Source organism: Stenella coeruleoalba, assembly GCF_951394435.1.
Source record: "Stenella coeruleoalba genome assembly, chromosome: 10".
In the NCBI taxonomy this organism is placed as follows: domain Eukaryota; kingdom Metazoa; phylum Chordata; class Mammalia; order Artiodactyla; family Delphinidae; genus Stenella; species Stenella coeruleoalba.
In genome coordinates this window covers 14,931,690-14,955,802 of record NC_137156.1, presented here as the reverse complement: position 1 = coordinate 14,955,802, position 24,113 = coordinate 14,931,690, and the positions used below count along the sequence as shown (strand labels likewise).

General features: G+C 36.6%; 1 protein-coding gene and 1 long non-coding RNA gene across 13 annotated transcripts in view; one reads left to right on the top strand and one right to left on the bottom strand.

Moving 5' to 3' along the window:
- LOC307192557 overlaps positions 1 to 24,113 on the top strand; it is a 98,815-nt gene that overhangs the window by 50,626 nt on the left and 24,076 nt on the right. The window lies entirely within an intron of this gene.
- RNF144B (ring finger protein 144B) overlaps positions 9,923 to 24,113 on the bottom strand; it is an 850,456-nt gene continuing 836,265 nt past the window's right edge. For all 12 annotated transcript variants that reach the window (XR_013830101.1, XR_013830102.1, XR_013830103.1 and 9 more), the window contains 2 exons: positions 16,862 to 16,926; positions 9,923 to 11,665 (listed from right to left, as the gene is read on the bottom strand). The gene's annotated coding sequence lies outside the window, so the exon portion shown is untranslated. The remainder of the gene's footprint in view (positions 11,666 to 16,861; positions 16,927 to 24,113) is intronic.

Genomic DNA, 24,113 nt, shown 5'->3' with positions numbered 1-24,113 from the left:
TCGCCAGAGGGCATCTGTTCTTCGCTTAGACAGGACGGGGTTAAAGGAGCAGCTGCTTTGGCGGCTCTGGCTCACTCAGGCCGGGGAGAGGGAGGGGTACGGATGCGGGGCGAGCCTGTGGAGGCAGAGGCCAGTGGGACGTTGCACCAGCCTGAGGTGCGCCGTGCGTCCTCCCGGGGAAGTTGTCCTTGGATCCCGGGACCTGGCAGTGGCAGGCTGCACAGGCTCCCCGGAAGGGAGGTGTGGATAGTGACCTGTTCTCGCACACAGGCTTCTTGGTGACGGCAGCAGCAGCCTCAGCGTCTCATTCCCGACTCTGGGGTCCGCGCTTAGCCGCGGCTTGCACCCGTCTCTGGAGCTCCTTTAAGCAGCACTCTTAATCCCCTCTCCTCGTGCAGCAGGAAACAAAGAGGGAAGAAAAAGTCTCTTGCGTCTTCGGCAGGTCCAGACTTTTCCCTGGACTCCCTCACGGCTACCCGTGGCACACTAACCCCCTGCAGGCTGTGTTCACGCTGCCAACCCCAGTCCTCTCCCTGCGCTCCAACCGAAGCCCGAGCCTCAGGTCCCAGCCCCCGCCCACCCCGGCGGGTGAGCAGACCAGCCTCTCGGGCTGGTGAGTGCTGGTCGGCACCAATCCTCTGTGCGGGAATCATACCGCTTTGCCCTCCGCACCCCTGTGTCTGCGCTCTCCTCCACGGCTCCGAAACTTCCCCCCGCCCGCCACCCGCAGTCTCCGCCCGCGAAGGGGCTTCCTAGTGTGTGGAAACCTTTCCTCCTTCATAGCTCCCTCCCACTGGTGCAGGTCACGTCCGTATTCTTTTGTCTCTGTTTATTCTTTTTTCTTTTGCCCTACCCAGGTACTTGTGGAGTTTCTTGCCTTTTGAGAGGTCTGAGGTCTTATGCCAGCGTTCAGTAGGTATTCTGTAGTTGTTGTTGCACGTGTAGATGTATTTCTGATGTATCTGTGGGGAGGAAGGTGATCTCTGCGTCTTACTCTTCTGCCATCTTGCCCCTCTCGCTACCACACTTTTATTTCTTTAAGTTGGTTTCCATTTGTTTTTGAACATATTCATCTTAGCTATTTTGAAGAATTTGTGTGTTATATATAACACATGGGCCTTCTCAGAGGAGTTTCTTTTACCTGTTTTTCTCCTGCTGCCTATCAATCACAGTTTCCTATAGGTTTGCATGTCTTGTACATTTTGTTGATTTGGGGGCATGTAAATAATATATCGTTGCACCTCCAGATACAGATTTCATTTACCCCTTCCTGGGTTTTGTATTTTTTGTTATTGCCTGCTTGTTTATTTAGTGACTTGACTAGATATTTAACTGAAGTATACTTCTCCGACCATGTGCATTCTCTGACGTTGCACCTCAAGGAACACAGCTTTCAGCATGCACACAGTCACCCTGAGCACCCTGCCCCCAATGCCCAAAGACAACAGTGGTTTTAGCTAGTCTCACTTTAACTCTCTTTCTCTGTTCTCCCTGTTAAGCTTCTAGCTGGTCTGCTTAGACTGATACCACACCCAGGCTGTTAGCCTCCACTTACTGCACTACTGTTTACAACAATGACCTGGGGCACAAATTCCTCCACAGTCTGATCCAGTTTAAATTATACCCTTTGTAGGACTAGTCTTTGAAGCCAGTAATTGAGGCTTTCTCTGACCCCAAGAGGTTTTCCTCATTTCTTCTCTTAAACTTCTAACTGGTTTACACTTAAACAGGGTTATGTCTCTTTATGTAATGTAAGAAGCTTATAACACTATATTTCCAATTCCCCCTTTTCATTCATAGTGCTGTTATCATATGTTGCACTTTTCTATATGCTATAAATACAGTATATATTCCTACTATCTTTGATTTATATAATCAGTTGTGTTATAATTAAAAATAAAGCAATTTCATTTTACTTCCATTTCTAATGCTCTTCTTTTTTGTGTAGAGCTAAGTTTCTTTATATTGTTGTATTCCTTCTGCCCAAAGAACTTCACCCAATATTTCCTGTTTATTAGGTCTTCTGTCAGATTCCCAGGATTTACTTTTTTTAATCTAAAAAAATTTTTAAAATACATTTTTGCTGAGTAGAAAATTCTGGACTGACAATTATTTTTCTTTCAAAAGTTTAAAGATGTTACACCATTATTTTCTAGTTTGCATTGCTTCTTGTAAGAAGTCTGCCCTAACTGTTATCCTCAATCTTGTGTAGGTAAAGTGTCTCTTCCTCTGATTTCCTTCAAGATTTTCTTTACCTTTTGTTTTTAACAGTTTGAATATGATATACTTAGGTATGATATAGTGTGTGTGTGTGAATATGTGTTGGTATGTGTTTGGTATTTTTCCTGCTTGGTGGTCCCTGAGCTTCTCGTATCTGAGGTTTGATGTCTGTCATAAATTTTTAAAGATTCTTCACTTTTATGTCTTTAATTTTTTTCTCTACTCTGTCTCTTCACCTTCTGAGATCTTAATAACATGTATGTTAGACCATTTGATATTGTTTCACAGCTCTTGGTGAGCTCTTCTGTTGGGTTTTCCTTCCCCTCATTTTTTATTTCAGTTTCAGTTTGTGTAATATCTATAGACTTATCAAGTTCACTGAAACTTTCCTTGTGTTATAGGCTAAGTTATGTTGTTCTCTCTCAAAAGGAAAGTTATATTTTGAAGTCCTAATCCCAGCATTTCAGAATATGACTGTTTTGGATATAGGGTCTCTTTTGGTGACCTCTTTAAAATACTAGGTTAAAATGAAGTCATTAGCTGGGTCCTAATCTAATATTGCTGGTGTCCTTTCAAGAAGAGAGGAGATGAGGACATATAGACACAGAGGGAAGTTCATAGGAAGACACAGGGAGAAGATGACCATCCACAAGCCAAGGAGAGAGGCCTCAGAAGAAACCAGCCCTGCCAACTTCTTGATCTCAGTCTTCTAGACTGCCAATTTATGAGAAAAATTATGTTGTCTAAGTCACCCGATCCATGATACTCTGGTAGGGCAGCCCTAGCAAACCATGACAGCTTGGCCCTGCCAAGTCTACTAATAAGTCTGTCAGAGGTACTTTTTATCTCCATTACTTTGTTCTTCATTTCTAACACTCCTATTTGATAATTTCTTATAGTTTGCTTTTCTCTCCTGAAATAACCTAACTGATATTGCATGTTATCTATCTTTTCAATTAGTGCTTTTGCATATTAATCATAGTTATTTGAAATTCCTTGCCAGATAGTTCCAACGTTTGTGCCATATCTGAGTTTGCTTTTAAGAACTGCTTTGTTTCTTGGGAATTTTTTCCTTTCTTTTTTAATGCTTTGTAATTTTTATAAAGATAAGATATCTTGTGTACTACAATAAAGACTGAGGTATATAGTGTTTATGCCTAGAAATGGGTACACCATTTTTTCTGCTGGGACTTTACTGTGGGAGTTACAGTTAATCTAATTAGAAACTGAGCTGGATTTGAGATTTGTTGTTGCTATGGTTATGCTCTGTGCACTACATATTTTTTTAGTGAGTGGGGACCGTTCTGTCAGAAGGTTTTTGCTTTTTCCTAATGTCTTCTCAACCCTCAGCTTTTAATCTTTCTTTTGTGCAGTGCCTCAAAGAGGGTCTGTCTCTTATAGGTTACTTCTTACCCAGAGCTGATTAGCCTGGCCTAGAGGTTTGGGGTCTTCTCTATTGCCTAAGCTTCTGTCGACATTAGGCCTAGACTTATACTTAAGCATATGTTCCTTTCTCTCGCATCTTGTAGTCCTGAGCCCAGTATGTATTCCTGCTCTTTCTCTAGAGGCAGAGGTTACTTTTCCATTCCTTTCCTCTATTTGCAACAGACAATAGTGTTTGTTGTCCTTCTCCCTTGAGAATCAAGCCTTTTGTTCTATACAGAAGATAGGGAAGAAGGGTCTTGGTAAAGTTCTCTCACTACTCCAAACCCTTTCAGAATATTTTTCCTATCTTCTTTTAGGAAAGTACTATTATTACCACTACATGTAAAATATATCCTATGAGGTTTTAAATTTTTTTTTATTGAGAGGTCAAATTAAATCTTAAAAAGCTATGGAGAAGTCCTTTTCATTTCTCTATCAGTAACATAGAACAGAAATACAATGAAATATTAGCAAATGTGTTCATTTCTGGTAGTCATTAGGACTGTTCAGTGATAACTCAGTTCTTTCCATTTCAGTCACACTGTGAGTTTGCATTTTCCCACCCCCATGAAGTTGGGTATGTTACTTTCCTTGCTTTGGCCATTGGAAATTGAGTAGAAGTGTTAAGAGTTTGAAATTCTGCATACTCTCCTCTCCTTACCATCAGAGGAAACTGTTATACTCTAGGTAGTGACAGGGCTTCCAGCCTGGCACCTAGAGTGAAGACGTGTGAAATGGATCCCACAGTCAATTTGTAATAAACATGTAATGTAAACAAGGAAGAATCTTTTGTTGTTATGAGCCACTAATATTTTAGGTGAGTTTTTTTACCTCACCATTATCTAGCTATTCCAACCAATACTGCTGCATGTTTCAGGGAAATTAACTTCAGCAGTACTATCTACATTTCAGCCAACATCTGGGCTACCCCTGAATGTGGTAAGACCCAGCTCTCGAATTACATATTTTACCAACAATCGATAGTATTCTTATTGTAAAAATGACACATTAGCATTTGCATGAAGATTGGAAGTTTTACTCAGGGATGTAGGAAGTTGGAAATAGAGCTGGTGTCTACTTTGTACAAATATCTTACCAAGGGTAACTAGGTTTCCTTTAAATGTAGTGTCTCTCGGCTTGTATTTTTATTTTCACAAATCTCTCCAAGTTCCTGCTCTTCCTTCTCCATTTAACACATGTAACAAATAGTATCCTTTCTTACATCCTTTGGGAATAACCCTTTTAGGCTAATGTGTTTGCTCTTATAAGTTATACTCTTCTCCTGTTTTAAATTGCCATATTACTCCAAAATGATTATGGTGATGTATGTCATTCAACCATTCACACATTTAATGAGAGACATGTTTGTTTGGAGATATAGATACATAGATATATTACCCCCCATATGCACTTAATGTCTACTCGTACAGAATTGCTGTGAAAAACCATGTACAATTATGTTTTCCGAACTTCTAAAACTTTTAGTTATATATATGGCCACTGTAATTTTCCTTTTAAAAAAATATGTTTATGGTGAGATACATGATTATATATAAGGGAGAAATTATTTTGTTATTTTTCAATAATCACCAGTAGCTGAGGCAGTAGTAGGAAAAATTACACTTTAATTAGATAGAAGATCTAGCATTCCCATTCCTTTAAGGCAACAACAAAGAAGTTTGTGCACCCTGTTCTGAAAAGCTTATGGTGATACAGACAAGAAACTTGGGGAGGCAGGGACTCATACTTGCAGGGTAGGTTGACAATGAATACAGCTCTCTCTCCACTAGTGATTAATTTTCAGATGATCTTATCACCAGCCAGTGCAGAAAGAGGTTCTGAGGGTGCCTTATAGGGAAGAAAAATCAGCCTTTGAGTTCTGGGCACCCGGATGTTTGACTTTTTCAGGTACTTTGCTCATTTGGTGATACCATTTCATGAGGGATTTTGTTTAGTTTTTCTATCAGTATTTCCCCTCACACTTCAGTAAAATGTAAAATAAACTTACTGGCTGCCAAAATCAAGCTTATAAGTAAACAGTGGTGCAGAGAGCAAAGGCAGAGTGCTGCACCAGAGGCCATGGAGAGGAATGAGGGTCCAGCCTTCCCTAAGCCTTTATGTGATCCTCCTTGAAATGACTAATAAAAACAGACTAAAATATCCAGGAGGAAAATACAATTTTTAAAAAGATTATAAAGCAAAGATGCCAGAAACAAATATGTGACACAAAATGTTCTGAAGCGGCTTCACTTCTCTCACTGTCCAAGCTGTTTGGGCTTGGTTTCAGGCTCCAGGATATGGCTCAAAGGCACTGCTGTCTTTTGGAAATTTTGTCTGTGCCAAGAACCCATGGTCCAGAATGCCTCTGAGAGCCTGGCTTGGTTCTGGGGAACTGGCATAGACTCTGGGGACTTACTTAGAGAGAAAAAATGTATTTTTTTATTCTGAAACCTTCTTCCTCCCCCTAAACTAGTTCTATCTCTTTCCATTTTCTTCACCGTTTGAGATATCATGAGATAGATGGAAAGCAACCAGTAACATAGAATGGTAAGTGAGAACGAATTTTCCAAAGTTCTTAGACCAGAGTTACAGGGAAGAACACAAGTGAACTTCGCTCAAGCCTCCAATGAATCCTTTTAATCTGTTCCCATATAACCCCTTCAATCATTGCTCCTGTCGACACAATTTTATCTTTATCTGAATTCCTGTGGTTCTTACAGCTTCTATAATTTATGCTGATTCTTTATTTTTACTCTAGGATTATTCTTGGAGATTTCAAATTTTCATGGTCTCATCACAGTTTTGTATTCGCTTTTTAGAGTTTATACTCCATCTGTTGGAAGCTAGACATAGGTTCCCTTTCTTGCTTAACTCTTTCAAAGCACAACGTTATAGAATCCCTGTATAAACATGGCTGAGAAAGTCATCATAGTACCTCTTTGCTCCTGGACATCATACAATAGCAACAGAAGAACGATAGCAAAAATCCTCTAGAGCTCTAATTTTTTATCAAACCTGGAAGACAGGTATAATCCAAAAAAAGCAAGGGATTTTGGAATTGTAAAAAATTGTTAGGATTCTCTTGGGAGGCAGTGAAAATATGAAACATCAAAAGTTTCATATTCTGAAGGGGCCCAACAGAAGTAGAGCTCGGACGATAATAGCAAAATTATAGTTCTTGAAGGCAAGGGGTTCACCCTGAATTTAAAATTTATAATCTTTTTTGGAAAAAAAATTCTGCTGGAACTGCAGTCAACAGGCTTTTGACAGAACCCCACCCTTCACAGTTTGACTCAGAGAATCAGAGGGATTAGGGGTACAACACATTCACACACAGTTGAGCCAAACTTGTATAGAGAACTCTCTACCTTTGTGGCAGCAAATTAAGATCCTTTTTGTAGTAAAAATTCAATGGTTACTCCGGCAGCAGCTTCCTCTCTTTCCCATCAACTCTGTAGAGATACTAATCCAAGAAAGTCCAACTCATTCAATGACAAATAATATGAAAAGAACCAGCACAGCAACCATACAAAATTCTTACATGAAAACTACTGTGAAAAACAGCATCAAAACTCACTCCAAAATGAATACTCACAAGAAAAATGGTGACACAGGGACTATATATTTGACCTCAAAATTTACCAGTAAGTACAAAAATTAAGCAGTACCCCTTATAAATTTTGAGCACTAGCTAGAATTCAGAGAAGAGAGGGAATTACAACAGGAGGAGATGAAAGTTGAACTGGTAGAACTCAGGAAAAAGTGAAGAAAAACCAAAATCAGCACATAGATAAAGAGGAAAATGCGAGGAGCTCTATCCAGGATATACACCATGGCAAATATAGTAAAGGAAATAGATGATAGAAATGAGAAGAGTAAACAAAATGAATTAGAAATAACAAGATGACTGAAAAAGGGTAGAGATAAAATGAGATACAGAAAACAAGCAAAAATAAAAAATCCAACGTACATATAATTGGAATCTCTGAAAAAAAAGCAACAAAATGGAAAATAATTTAAAGAAATAATTCAAGAAAACATCTCCAAAGTTAATATGTCTTGAATTTTTACATTGGGAGGACAACATACTAGGGAATACTAACAGATCAAAGAAACAGATCGAGCAACACCATAACTATGCTAATAATGTTAATAATGTTATTGAAACTTCAAGATTTAAACAAAAGGATCATTTTAGTGATCAAGAAAAAAGATTACACTATATATAAGGATAAAATAAAACAACCAGGCTGTCTGCATGTTTCACTACAGCCACAAACAAGGTCAGAAGTCAGTACAGCAACGTATAAAAGGTATTCAGTAAAAGAAAGGAAGAGACCCATATCTTATAACCAGGTAAAATTATCTTCAAGATTTAAGTTTTAAACATATAAAATCTAAGCTCCTTTTAAGGAAAATACTAGAGGATAATCTTTAGCCAACTCAGAGGTGAGTGGGAAATATATGACAATAAAACTGGTGGTCAGCATTGAGTTTATTTACTGCCCCCTCCCCAAATTGAGGATAGAACAAATGTTGGTAGAATGTGGCAAAAAATAATAATAATTATTATTGCATCATCTGACAATGTAGATGTTACATATCAAAAAAACTGGAGAGGTGAAAGAAGGTGGGTACATTTTTGGGTTAACTCCTCTGTGATAGCTCAGGGTCAAAGATTATCAATGCTCATAACTCCCATAACGGAAATATAGGCTTATTTAATAACAAAGTAAAATGAGGAAGAAAATCTTGATAAAGAAAATAAGATGGAGAAAGGACGGGTATAGGAAGAAAACACAGGAAAATTGTCATTATTATTCATATTAGGGAACTAATAGATACTATGTAAATAAATATGTATCTAAAGATATATTAGGTAGAGACCAGCAAATCACAGCTTATGGGCCAATGCCTGTTTTTGTACGGCATACAAAATAAGAATGGTACTTACAGCTTATGTGATGGTTGGAAAAAAAGGAACAATAATAGTTCACATGTGAAAATTGTATGAAATTCAAAATTCAGTATCCATAAAAAAGTTTTATTGGACCACAGACATACTTATTCATCTACATATTGCCTAGGGCTGCTTTTGTGTTAAAATGACAGAGTTGATTAATTATGACAGAGACCCTATGGCCTATGTTTTCTAATGCTAGTGAATTAGAAAAATGGTAGATCTAATCTATAAAGACAAAATCTGGTTGTTTAGAAAAACAGAAAATCATTAGCTAACTTAATCAGGAAAGAGAAAACTGCAAATAAAAACAAACAAAGAAACAAAACTAAACAGTAAAGGGAGACTTAGCCACAAAGGAACTAAGGAAATTAAAGAATCTTAAGAGACTAAATTGAAAAACTTGGATGAAATAGATTTTTTAAGGAAAATATGATTTACACTAAATGACATCAAGAAATAAGAATCTAAACAGAACTATTTCAATAGAAGCAAAAGATAAAATGATCAAAAGGTTATTCCCAGCAAAACTACAGGTTTAGACACGTTCACAGGGGAATTTAAAAGCAAATAAAACCAAGGCTATTTCAACTTTTCTAGATAATAGTAGACAAAAGAATTCCTTAACATTATTTTTGGGAAAAAATGGTATAAAATTGATAATAAAACGTGACAAAAATGTTTTATACACAAATAAAATTATAGATTAATCTCAGTTATAAAAAAAATCCCAGTTATAAAACCATTCCAAAGAAAATGTTAGCAAATGCAATCCAAAAGCATATAAAAAGAATAATTATGACAGAGGAATTTATTCCAGAAGTACAAGGATGGTTCATTATTAGGAAATGTATAGAGTTTATAATGTTAGAGAAAAATTATGATCATTTTCATATACGATAAGTCATTTGGCAAAATACAAGAGCCATTCTTCAAACAGTCAGTTAAATAAGGATAGATGGACACCTTTTTCACACAGTGAACATATATTTATCTCAATCCAGAAGTCAGCATCAGGCTCAGTGGAGATAGACTAGAGGCATTCCTATTAAAATCAAGATCAAGACAAGAATGCAGACCATCACCTCTATTTTCCCACAAAGTACTGGCATTACTAGTTAATACAGTTAGACAAGACAGAGGAAAACAAGAAGAATAAACATTATAAACTGTAACTATGTGGAAATGACATGATGGTACGTTTGAAAATCCAAGAGAATCAACTAAAACACTACAAAGAGTAACAGAATTCAGGGAAGTAATAGGATATAAACATTAATAAATAGAAAGCAATAAATTTATTATGTACAAAAAGCAAGCAGTTAGAACACATAATGGGAAAAACGTTTAAAACAGCAAAAACAAGCAAAACAATATCTCTAGAAATAAACTTTAAAAAAGTGTACAAACCTGGGACTTCCCTGGTGGTCCAGTGGTAAATAATCCGCCTTCCAATGCAGGGGACACGAGTTTGATCCCTGATCGGGCAACTAAGCCCATGCACCACAACTACTGAGCTCTTGTGCCTCAACGCGAGAGCCCACGTGCTGCAAAACTACAGAGCCCATGCGCTGTGGAGCCCACATGCCACAACTACAGAGCCCATGCACCCTGGAGCCTGTGCTCCACAACTAGAGAGAAGCACACTTGTCCCAATGGAAGATCCTTCATGCCTCAATGAAGATCCCACATGCAGCAACTAAGACACGATGCAGCCAAAAAAATAAAATAAAATAAATAAAAATACTTTTTAAAAGTGTACAAACCCACGTGAAGAAAAATTAAAGCAAATGTGAAGGCAAAGATGGATTTTTCAATAAATGGTGTTGTAGTATAACCCGTCTGGGGTAAAACGAAATGTTGAATCTGTACTTCACACCAAACATCAGGAACAATTCCAAATCGAATTTGTTTTTGAAGAAGTCAAGTCTTAAAAACAGTAGGAAAAAGTGGAAAAATTCATTTGTAAATCTGAAGTGGGGAAAGTCTTTTTTAACCAACAACTCAAAATCCAAACAAACATAAGAAAAGACAACATAAGAAAACAGAAAATAAACTTCTGCAAGCAAAAGTAACAAAACAAAATACCATGAATAAAGTCGAGACAAATATAAATTGGGGGAAAATAGTTGTAATTCATATCATAGGCACAGAGATTTCTTAATATACAAATAGCTTCTTAAAATCAATAATAAAAGACAAACAGTTGAATAGAAAAAAAATAGATTGCACAGTTCACAGTCAAAAAGCTTATAAAAACACTGAAACATATGGAAAACAGATATACCATTATTTTAACCTATTGGGTTAACTCAAATTCCAAAGTTTATAACTCTTCATATGGTGAAGCTAAGTGGAAGAAGGCATCATGCACTGCTGACAAACATGTAGCCACAGAACTTTCCAGCCCAGGTTCTGGGAGATACTGATCTCGGGCCTATGGCGGCTGGATAGATCCTGGTCAGTTAGAACTAGTAGGCTTATTCCCTTTGGCCACAGGCAATCTTTAAAAGGCTTCAAATCTTTTCCAGTTTATACACTTTGACTGTTACGATGGGAAAAAGCTTGGGAAGCCCTGAAATAGTACAACTGCTACAGATAGCAATTTGGTTATATCTATTAAAAATTATAAATTTGTGTAACTTTTGACGCATTTTCAGTTTGGGAATTAATCCTATAGATATACCTGCAGATGTGTTCAATGAAATATATTCAAGGTTATTCAGTGTATCAGTATTTGTAACAGTAAAACATTGGAAGCAATCCAAATGTCCATCAAGAATTTACTGGGGATTAGATAAATTATAATCACTCAAACAATGGGACACTAGGCAGTGACACTAACAGACAGTGAAACCATATACTGATATAGAAAAATCTCTGAGTAAATTATTAATCGGAAAAAAAGGAGTGTGCAGAACAATGTATACAGAATGCTAACTTCTGTCTAAAAACAGAGAAATAATACATATTCATATTTGCTTACATATGTATTAAGAAGCTGTGGAAGAATACATAGTAGACAGTGCTTTCCTGGGGTCAGGCAATGCAGGTTGAGGACTGCGGGAGAGAAATGGGGATCAGAGGTAGGAGGAAAACATTTCACTGTACATATTTCTATATTTTGTAATGTTTTTAATTTTGAATAATGTAAATGTATTGCCATATCAAAACTATTAAAATGAAAACAATGCAGCCTTATCTGTCTCCAAAACTAGGAATTAGGAAAAGTGGTAGAATTAATGAGGAAACCTGTTATATAAAATTTCATATGCAGAGGAATATACATTGAATCCCTCAGGGCATATCGTGGTCAGGAAGTGGTAAATGTCCTCCTAAACATTTTTTTCCCCATACTGCTGGTAATGGCACACTCTGCTCTGATGTTTTAAGGAAATGAAAGAGTGGTCTCCTTTCTGAGCTATTTGCTTTCCCTCAAACAGGTTCAAAGCAGCTACATATTGGTGGTAGTCTTTACTTTTAAGGAAAGCTAGAATCAATTCCTTTGGATAGAAAGTCGAGTCAAATCATTATTCTAAGGCAATGGAGTGTGGAGATCCCAGACTCTGGGAGAGTCTGTTGGGCAGGAGTTTAGATTCTACCTTTAGAAACTTTCTTATTGTGCTATCAGATTAAGATTGCTTCATCAGAAAAAGAGAGATCATAGTATTACCTACCTCCTGAGTGCTTATAAGAGTTAAAAATACATCTAACATGCCCAGGAGAGTGTGCACCACTTAAAAGAGTCTCCACAAGTGTTAGTTATTCTTTTTGTTATTCAGCTCTTGTAATTGTCAATAATGTCTTATCCTATGAGTTCTACCGTATATTTCTTCTTTACCCTCCACTGTGCCCTACAGAAGGACTGTGTACAGCCTGCTGTTTTTTAAGTTAACATGGAGAGCAGCCACCAAACTAGTTTTCTGACATTTTAGTTTTTATTCAAAGGACAACTAAAAGTAAGTCTGAAGGTGACAGATTGTCTCCGAATTAGTACAGTGCAGTGACTAAACCTGAGCCTGAGGATCAGCTAACTAGAGATCATGTCCCAGCTCCACAAATTACTTACATCTTCTCTATCTCACTTTCCTCACCCCAGTCAGCGGAATGCCAAGCTCAGAGGGGTGTTGTGACAGTAAGCAGATGCTGCTTGCACGGTGCAAGGCAAATAATAGTAGATGCTGATTAAATAGGTGCTTTTATGTTTCTCTTCTACTATGTCATCATGACCCACCTCAGAGACATCTAGCACACAGTAAATAAGGAGAGAAAAGTTGCAACCCAAAGACATTCCCAGAACTAATGCCTAATATTTACATTGAAGGGAAGGCTGAGGTTAATTTTTTGGAAAACTTCCATCTCATCCATCGCCAGATTCTATTCCAGGGCTTAAAGGTCAAAATTGGTATCATTTTCTAACTTCAGAGGTTCATTATACCGTCTCCAAACTCTATGAAACATCAATTGTGTTTTATGTTTTAGATCTTGGCTCTTAGAGGAATACTCTCTTTTTTTCTAAATAGTACAAGGTCACATGTTATAAAAGCCTTACAATTCACAGGAGAGAATCTTGTGAGGGCTGCAGCTGTCCCAGATTTTACTGATGAAAGCTTTGCTTCTTTCCCTTGCCCCAATACCATTAAATGTTCATTTGGTAAATTTTATTTTACTATAATAATAGTAATTCAAATTAAGTTCAGAAGTGTAACCATCTTGTTTGCTACTGCTCTTGCTGTCTCCAGACCTTCTGGTAAAAGGTTTTTATACAATTTGCCAAAAGGCAGATATTCTTAAGCTGCCTCCCTGCTGTTTGAGTGGAGTACATCAAAATAGATGTACAGTCCATGATGACAACTTCTTTGAGAGCCATTAAGTAGAACGCTGCTGCCCTAGCCACATCTCTGGAGTCCTGGCTATCTAATATATGGACTTCTGGGGTATGAGGTGCTACTTTTTTTCAGTTTCAATCTGTTCCAAGTCCATGGGGAGACCCCAGTGATGAAAGTTATCGCTAATGAACATAAAATTAAATAATCTACTGTACCAATACAAGCCTCAGATTATTAAATGTATCAGTGGATAGACCATCTGTCATGATATAAACTGATCAAAAATATGTCTGGGAATTTATAACAAATTTCATAACATGGTAAAAGATTTGTACCCCAATGATAGAGATGCATAGTATATAGCTATGTATCATTAGAAACGTGTATATGCACATCTGTCACTAGAAATACATATATATCTGGATTTCAATTTTACCAGTTTTGTAATAGGGATAATAACATCTCATAGTGTAGGTATTACATGCTGTCTTTATAAGTATAGATATAAAAATTGAGTAAGAAAGTCAGTTAAAAGTTTCATTTCATGTATCCCAGTCAGAATGTAAGAAAATTTTAAAAAGTGTTTTCAGAGCCTGGGTATACCCTTTAGTAGGCATTCATCACAGCACCTTTAAAGTTCTACTTCTTGTCTTGAGGCAAAAATGATAATCTAGACGGGCTTGCAGAACTAACTAATTGGATAAATTAAGCATTGTTAACTGTAGTGACATCAGTAACCTTGGAGTGAAAGGCAGCTTAAATGTCATCTTTTCAACCAAATGCTTTTTATAAAAGTAAGTTATAACTTGGGTTTCTTAACTCTATTCCCTGTCCTTACTGTTTCTTTTTTTAAGGAACTCTATTGGAGGGATTTCATGTCAGAGAGAAAGGGTATCATGGAGCCATGAAAAACCATATATTCTTGGGTATATAGGTTTGCCCCTTATCTAAATCATATGACAGGATAACACTGAGTAGAACTTGTTGTAGTACCACACATAAACACTCAAAATGGATTATTTTTATTTTGTATTATGTTCAAGTTGGATTCTATTAAACAAAAAGTCACCATTTTTCTACAACCACCAATTCTATAGCAGATGGTGTACATTCCTGGAAAGCAAAGACTGTGACTTATTCATATTTGTATTTCTATCAGTGCCTAGGTAATGATTTCCATATATAAGATTTCTAATAAATGCTTGATGGATATATTAACAGTTTCTTTAGAAAGTCCTTCTTGATAACTCATATATTTAAAGGAATATACTACTTGGTGTTATAACTTAGTACAGATTTATATTGTTTAATATAGGATGTAATTCATAAAATAATTGGAATTTGCTATTTTTCCATGTGGCTTTGATGTGGATAATTCCCACAAGGAATGGATGGAAAGATGAATTTAATTAATGTTTCTTTCTAGGTCAATTTTTTCTGGAGGAATTTGTCAATGTTTAAGTATCAAATACAAATGTTACATGACTCCTTCCTCTCAGTATTTTTCCTATTGATCTTAATTTCCAAGTGATAAATGTTCATTAGAGTTGCACCATAAAATTCGATTTTTATTTACTAGCACAACTGCAGTGTTATGAAGGACAAAATTCACACTCCATCTTTCTCAAAGCTTTAAGAAACATTTTGAGGCTATTCATCAGTTTTCTTTGAAACCTACAAAAAAGAAATAGCCAAAGAGATGACACCATTTTGAGTAAGAATTACTCTCAACAAAGAGCAATTCTATCCTATCTATCTATCTATCTATCTATTTGCCTATCTATCTATCATCTATCTCACTGAGATAGGTTCATTTAGCTGATGAGAGCTTGGGATCCCTAAGGCTAAGCCCACAGATTCACACACAAGGGATTGGTTCTATGACCATGAGCAGCTCTCTTGATCATGGGGACCGGCTCTCTTGATCATGGGGACCAGGCTTGTACGTACATGTTCTGGTCACCAAAGGGCTGGGTGATGAGTCTGTGCACATGATCACTACTAGAAAAAACAACTCAGAATGTGAGCTCCATGTTTTGTGGATCTATAGTTTATACTTTGTTACTTATTTCTCATACCTCTACTTGGTACTATTCTGGGTGTTATGTAGGTATGTAGAATACATCAAATTGACCCAGGTACACAGGTAACACCCTCACTCTCCTATGCTCTCATATTCTACTGTTTGCTTTTCTTCATCCAGTGCTCATTTCCACATCAAGGCCTTCACTCCTGTTTTTCCTTCAGGTCCAAATATTCTCTTCCTTCCACTCCCTTTATTACCCTTCCTCTTTTCACCGGCCAAATTTCTAATCAACAATCAGCTCTCACTTTGAATGTCATTTCCCTTCATTTTTTTCTGATAGCACCTTCCCCACCCCCAGATTTTATAGACTCTTAAAACTTTATATATGTCCTTTGTAAAACTTATCATTATTATGGTAGAAGAAATTGAGAGATTGTTATAAACTGTGTCTTCTCCATAGAATGTTAGCTCCATGAGGGCAAAGACAATGTTTTCTTGTTCTTCTACACATTTCTAGCATATAATAGAGATTTAATTATTATTTTTGAATAAATAACTAAAATTATGCTATTCTTATACTTGTAGGTTGCTGGAAAAATTGTATAATACTTCATACACAATAATTAAGCTTTCAGTAGGTGAGCATATACTATAATATTTTGAATCCGTGAGAAAAGGAGTTTTGAAATATAAGGAAAACACATGGGTTGGAAAGTTAAGTGAGGAAAAAGCAGGATACAGCACTGTAAGAACAATATGACCTAACTGGTGTATGCATAGGAAAACCCAGGAAGAAAATTCACTGAAATGCTCAAAGCATTTTTTTCTCAAATGTTCAAAGATGAGATTTTAAAAATACAGTTCTGTAGTTTCCATATAATTGAGAAAGTTAAGTTATTAGAGAAATAAATATTTTAATTATTTATCCATTATTGATTAAACACTGTTTTTCCAGACCCTGGGCAAAAGCAAGCATTTGCAATAAAAACAGAGCCTCTGCCTGCTTGAAGTTTCATTCTTATGGGAAGAAAGATCAATAAATCAGTAAATAAACAAATAAGAGAATGTCATATAGTAATAAGTACTTTGAAGAAATAACACAGGGCATCGTGGCAGAAAATGACTGATGGTAGAATTTTAGATAAGGGGCTCATGATGAGCTGCTCATGACAAAAATAACAGCTAACAATATTTAAACAACTGCTCTGGGCCAGGCAACCTGATGGACATCTCAAATGTTTGACCTCATTTGCTTTTAACAATAATTCTAAGAGACAGGTGTTGTTCTTATTCCCATTTTAACAACACAAGGAAGTGGACATTTAGAAAGATCACATAATCAAGATTTAACAGCAACTTTGTGGCGTACCTCAATCACAGTATTTATCATATTGTACTCACTCATTTAATTCCCTGTCTTCACTGTAATATTCTCTGCTTCATGACTGGAGCACATATTTCAGAGGCTGAAACATAATTTAAAAATCTCATCACATGTTTGTTAAGTGAACAAATATATGAATTTAAAAAATTTAAAGAACAAGAGGAAAATTCATTAGAGAAAGGAAGTATTATTCTGAAAATTCACAAAAAAAGTGTAATTCACAAAATGAGTGGAAAATTATTCTGTAACATGTTCTCTTATCTGTTCATGTTCTTGTATAATAGAGGAAAAAGTGTCTATGAAATAAGAACAGAAATTCATAAAAAAATGTTAAGGTGAATAATGGATTAAATTAAAGAGAGCTAGTTGGTTTTATAAAAAAACCTACAAGGTAGTTTAAAACACCATAACATATTTAAAATCCAAATTGCAAGATGTAAAAACTTTAATGGGGTAACTTAACACACTCAAACTTTATCAACCTAAGTATCTGAAAACTAAACAAGGAAATTGAACATTTGGATTGTAATACAATTAATAAATTCAACATGATAGCCCATAAGAACCATACAAAGAAAAAACTATAAAATTTATGAAAGATATCAGGAAAGGTTAATCAATAATGAGTCACATGTTCTTGTAAGAGTGACTGTTATAAAGATATCAATTCTTATATATTAAATTTACAGGTCTAAATATTGTTCCAAGTACCAATTAAATATATTTAATTCTGGGGTTTTGACAAAATAATTAAAAGCCTTCCTGAAGGGCTTCCCTGGTGGCGCAGTGGTTGAGAGTCCGCCTGCCGATGCAGGGGACACGGGTTCGTGCCCCGGTCCGGGAAGATCCCACATGCTGCGGAGCAGCTGGGCCTGTGAGCCATGGCCGCTGAGCCTGCGCATCTGGAGCCTGTGCTCCGCAACGGGAGAGGCCACAACAGTGAGAGGCCCGTGTACCGCAAAAAAAAAAAAAAAAAAAAAAAAAAGCCTTCCTGAAAAATAAAATTTTGGATACATTAGAAAAAACATGAATAGAGAAGACATAAGAATGGGATATTAGGTATTGGTATGTTTTGAAGCTGTAAAAATTTAATCAATAGAATGGAAAGACCATTAGAGGGGATAGAAAGCAGTATAGCATGGTAGTTAAGAGCACTGGCATTGGTTTCTAAAAAATCTAGGTTTAGAGACATCTGTTTTCAGCCTTATCATGTAAAAAGCTTGGAAGTCATTCCTCCCATTCTTAGAACAAGAAAATAACTGACTAATCAGAAAATCACTGACTTAGATTCATCACAGAATTGAGGTCACAGGGTAAACTGCCACCTTGAAATCTACAGAGACTACTGAATAAAGAGTATCACAGCTAAGGTAAGTTTACCTGTGGCAGAAGATGCTAGAGCCATAAACTGGTAGAGGTACTTAAATGGTAGTTTAAATGAATTGCTGGAGGCTGAGTGTGGATTAGCTTGAGAATGAGAAACTCCTAGGGACCCAGTCTTAGGCCACCACAGTTTCACCTCCAGGAATCCCACCAAGGTCTCAAAAGTTGAAGATCCAAGAAAAATCCCCTTGTGTCTTGGGCAGGGATGGTGAAAAGTAAACATTTAGACACATACCTGGAGTGTTTTTTCATAAGAAACACCTACTCTCCAAGGGAAACCAGAGCCTCATCTACCTGATAAAAGGTCAGTTAGCTAACTCCAGCCCTGTCTAGGCTTCCTATATTACATAGGGAAGAAAAAGGGCCAAGAAACTTCTCAAGGTCATGATTCAGGAACACAGGCCCAGAAAAAGACTGAGATATAAACATAAGATTATTGGATATTTTCCCTTCCTGACACCTTACCACCACGTCAGTAGGGCTCCAGTAAAACAGCAGTAATTTACAACCGATAGAGTTGCAAGATAGAAGCCCTATTTAAGAAGGAATTCTTAGGGAAAACCAAAGACGTCAGAGAGAACAACAACAAAAATACTAGAGGAAACTGAAGCCTCTGGCAACTGCAGCTGCAGCGAACATCACACATAGCCCAACTCCTAGGCAGATTAACATAAAACTTCACATCAAAGGCCAACTTACCTTTACATTTACCATTCTTATTACTTAATACGTTATGTTAGGGCTTCAACAAAAAAATTACAAAACATGCTAAAAGGCAAAGAAAAACCACAGTCTGGAGAAACAAAGCAAGCCTCAAATCCAAACCCAGATGTGACACAAATATGGAATTATCAGATAGAGAACTTAATTATTAGTAATATGTTGAGTTCTAATGAAAAGGTAGATAATATGAAAGTGCAGCTACTGTAAGCAGAGATAAAATTCTAAATAATAATCAAAAGGAAATGCTAGGTATCAAAAACAGAGTAACAGGAATGAAGAATTCTTTTGATGGGCTCATCAAGAGACTGGGTATGGCCAATGAAAGAATTGATAAGCTTGAAGATATATCAGTAGAAACTTCCCAAACTGAAATGCAAAGGAAAAAAAGATGAAAAAAAAAAAAAGACTAGAATACCTAAGTCTATGAGATGATTACAAATAGTATATCATACAGTAATTGGGATAACAGAGTAGAAGACAGAATGTAACAGAGGAAATATTTGAATTAATAATGGCCAAAAATTTTCCAAAATTAACAACAGACATATCCAGGAAGCTCAGAAAACACCAAGCATGGTGAGTACTAAAAAATATACTCCTAGGTATATCATTTAAACTGCAGAAAATCAAACACAAAGAGAAAAATTTGAAAGAAGCCAGAGGGGAGAAAATATCTTACCTTTACAGCAATGAGGATAAGAAGAAAAAACACAAATTACTGATATCACAAATGAAAGAAGAGTCATCATTATTACATATCCTTGATATGATGTCCTGAAGTGGCACTTTATGGGATCTATATGAGGAAAACTATAGAATTCTGATGAAAGAAATCTAAGATGATGTAAATGAATGGAGTGTTATTCCAAGTTCATGGATAGGCAGACTAAATACTGTTAAGATATCAAGTCCTCTCAGTGTAACCTATAGATTCAATAAAATCCCAATCAAAATCCCAGAAAGTATTTTGTGGATATCAACAAAACTATTCTGGAAAAACAAAAAAAGAATTAATAGCCAACATAATACTGAAGAAGAAGAACAAAGTTGGAGAGCTGACATTATCTGACTTCCTTACTATAAAGCTACAGTGATCAAGAGTGTGGTGTTAGCAATAGATACATAGATCAATGGAACAGAATAGAGAACCAAAAACAGAACCACACAAATATAGTTAAATGATCTTTGATAAAGGAAAATAGACAATTCAATGAAGAATAGTCTTTTCAACAAATGGTGCTGGAACTATTGGACATCCATATGGAACAACAAAATAATCTAAACACAGATCCTACACTTTTAACAAAAATAACTCAAAATGGGCTATAGGCCTATATATAAAATGAAGAACTATAACACTTCTAGAATATAACACAGAAAAAAATCTAGTGCCTTTGGATTCAGTGATGAACTTTTACATATAAGCCAAAAGCATGATCAATTCAAGAGAAATTCTCTTCATGACTTTGAATGCTTTTTCTTTACAATTTGCTGAGTTTTTAAATTTATGGATGCCCAATAGGCATACGTAGGATCATTCTTATCTGTTTTCCATTTCTATTAGCTTTTGTCTGTTGCTTTAATCTCTGTATTTTTTCATGAGCCTTTCATGACCCTTTGCTTACCTTAAACTTTTCCTCATTGTAATTATCAATTATGTGTGTTGTGGTTCTTGCTGTTTCTAATTTATTTGTTAGTTGTCTAATGATGTTATTTTCATCCTTAATTTGTTTGCTTAAGCCTATGATCTCTCTTCATTCTCGATATATTAAACCTGTGTTCTTGGGAAGCTTTTTTAACAGAACAAAAGATATATATATATGATTGCATAATGTTAATTCTCTGAGGTAATTTGCAATCTATCTTAGAATACCCGGTCTCTGGCACTTACTAGGTTCCATTAAATGTACAATGCCAGGGTTCACCCCATCTAATAAGGAGGCATGCCGCATTCCCACAGAGGGATAGTCTTAGGGTCTAGATATCTCCCCCAAGTGATATAAGGTTTTGACATCCTTCTGAGTCAGTCCCTTTGGACCTTTCCCATTTCATTCATTTCTCCCTAGCAGCTACTGCCATTACTTCCCAGGAGGAGGAAGGAAATCCCAGATAAGGGTATCTTCTCAGAATGGATCTCTCATACTTGTGGGTGTTGGGGAGAATGCTGAAGTTTGGGTTGACTCATCAGTGCAACATTTGTGGGCGAGGGTAGTAATTATTGGAGCCATGCTCATTTGCATTGTACTTTTGCCAAGTTCCTGAATTTCTTTCCGTGGTTTTTATTCCCTGACATTTTATGACGTTGGATCATCCTTTCATAATGGGTCAATATAAGGGATTTCTGCATTACTACACTCAGAACACCATCATTGCCCTGGATCCTGTTCTCCCATCTGTGGGCGCCTGACTCTTTGAAATACAAAGACAAAATAGAATGAGCCATGCAGTTATTTCAGGTGCAAACCATGAACTCTAATTATAAAGTATCTTTCTTCAACAAGTCTTTGAACCCAACATGAAAAATTCTCCCTAACAAATCTATTCATTCACTCTAGTACATGAAGTGTGTATGGTGGGGGAAATCATAAAAAATGATTTCTGGTGAAATTTAGAATGGCACTCTGAGGAATATGCTTTGTTGTGCTGATACTTATTGGGGATAATGAATACAGTCTGAGTAGTTCTTTACTCTAGGAAGTTGTCCTCACCTTATGCTCAGTTCACTACATAAACACATTAGCCAGATGCTTTCTCAGATATATTCTACTGCTGTTGTTTTGACATGACCACTGACAAAGTGCTTCTGGCTTCCAGCATTGGGTCAAATCTAACATAGCCAAACCTTTTCGTGCAGCTGTACTTTCCCATAGTTGTAATGCAGTAAAGTTTGAAAAGGCCACATAAATATAGTCCTGTCACAAAGCTAGAGGTCACGGGTTGATCTGCATGAAGACCTTGTGGGAGGTGCTGAGCCTTGAAGGTTAATCCTGTAGAAAATTTGGGAGCCCTGAAGGTTATGTTGGAGACCGCTGGTGTAACAGTTCATATTGTAGGCACTCAGTCTATACTTCATAATTGATTGATTTTCCTTCTGGAAGCTTACAAAGACCTATGGCAAAAACAAATAAGAGGATCATTTCCCTTAACTTCACCCTAGTGTGCTTTTCTTTTAAGTTTAGAGAAATGAAAACCAACCAATTTATTATTCTTGGAATGAAAACTTCACATTTTGTTTTGATTTTATATATGTAACAAGCCAAATTTAAGAAGGTGTTTATAATCAGGTATGAAACCTGAAATAGATTTACAAAGAGAATTCTTTTGCCCTGACCATCACCATTCCCCTCCAAAACAGACTAACACAATGAAAAATTGCAAATAATTCGTTGAAGTTCTTTCTAGGTTTCAAAGATAAATGAAGCGTTTAGTATCATCTCTAGAAAGTGCTCTTAAAATTCAGTCTTTGTCCTACTTTCTTCTTACGTAATGGATTTCCAGAGCTGTGGAAAGGACAGCTTTGTGCATGGTAGGCACTAGAGTGCGGGATATTAGTGCTGGTGAAGGGAGTTTTAGCAGCGCTCTCTCCTGTCCTTCAGCCTTCTAGCCCCTTCATAACCACCTGACACTCTTCTTCTGGGATTACAAAGAGCGATTGTTGTGGTCAGCAAGATAAGGGAATGCAATTCTTTTGGCCAGTCCCATACTGTTAACCACACTGAAGACTGATGGAAGTGAGAGAAGAAGAGATAAGAAAAGAGTTGCTTCTTCAAGGCCATGCTATACAAGCCGTTATCTAAGTTACAGGCTGTATCCACCTGCTTCCTTGGGAAAATGAAATTTAATCTCTTTGCATTGTGTTTAGGTCCGCAAACTTAAGAGAATGGAGATGTATCTTCCGACCAGAAAAGGATTTAGAGGAAGGCTTTTCTCCTGGACCAAACGGGAAAGGTCCATATAAGCCCCAGTCCCTCCCTAGTCTGGGCTGTGTTCACTGTATCACAGGTAATTCGCAGCATCCTGGTTGAGGTAACACAACAGCAGAGTTCAGGGCTGGACACACATGAACCTTGTTGAGGAGTAACAGGGTGAGCTCTTATGGCTATAAAAAGAAAAACATGCTTTCTCATTCACTTCAGAACTGTAGGAAAGAAAAAAAAAGTTCACAAAGACAGCAGGCTGAATACAAAAAAATGCAATTATCTTTTATTCATTCATATTCCATTTGGTAAGAGAAAAATTATATGCTGTTGGGCTTGGTACCCTTTAAAACATTGAAAAATCAATCAACCACATAAATTAGGTACTTTGGAATTTTACAGCCAATGCCAAGGACATGCCGTAGGGATTGCTTGTGAATTCAGAACTATTTTTTAATAAGATATATCACATTAAAAACATTTTGAAATGATTTGAAACAATACAATATAACAAAAATAAATGTGGAAGGAGAAATAGTAACAACTGTGGGAAGGGGCTTCATTTGGGAAGGGAAAAAAAGTCCATGCAAAGCTTGGCCCTGTTCAATTTTAAATGTGGTATCAGGGCTTTATTTTTCAAAAGAAACTTCAAAAAGTCAAGCGTGCTATAAAGCCTGTGGTGACCTTATTGTACAGTGTGGGGATAGTCTTTGCCACATATTTTGCCTGAGAATTCATTATGCAGGGTTAACGGCTCCTCCCCAGCTAATGTCCACATTCCCTGGCAATTCTAAGGTCAGTCCTTGTACTAAAGCCCATGGCAAATGCTTCATGGACTTAGCTACCAATGTGAAGGCAACATTGTGTGGATCTTCGACTGTCTATCCAGCTATCTAGCATTGCAACTATTCAGTTATAGGCTGACTGTCATCCGTGGACATTTGCATACACATTTTAAGCCACAAATTTATCAGTTGCTTTGTATATTTTCTGTTACCAGAGCTTTAACATCTTAACATAGTTATTAGTTAACACTTCTTGTACTCTTCTAGTACAAAGCCCAACATATATAAAACAAAAGTGTAGTACACAATGCCAAAATATCCCCTAGCTTTTCAAGAATAAACAGATTCTATTCAGTGTAATTTTAGTAGGAACTGTATTTTAGTCATACTCTAATATTTTAAAAAGATGTTCATCCATATATGTTACATTTGGGAATTGCCTTTATCAGATATTTGATTAT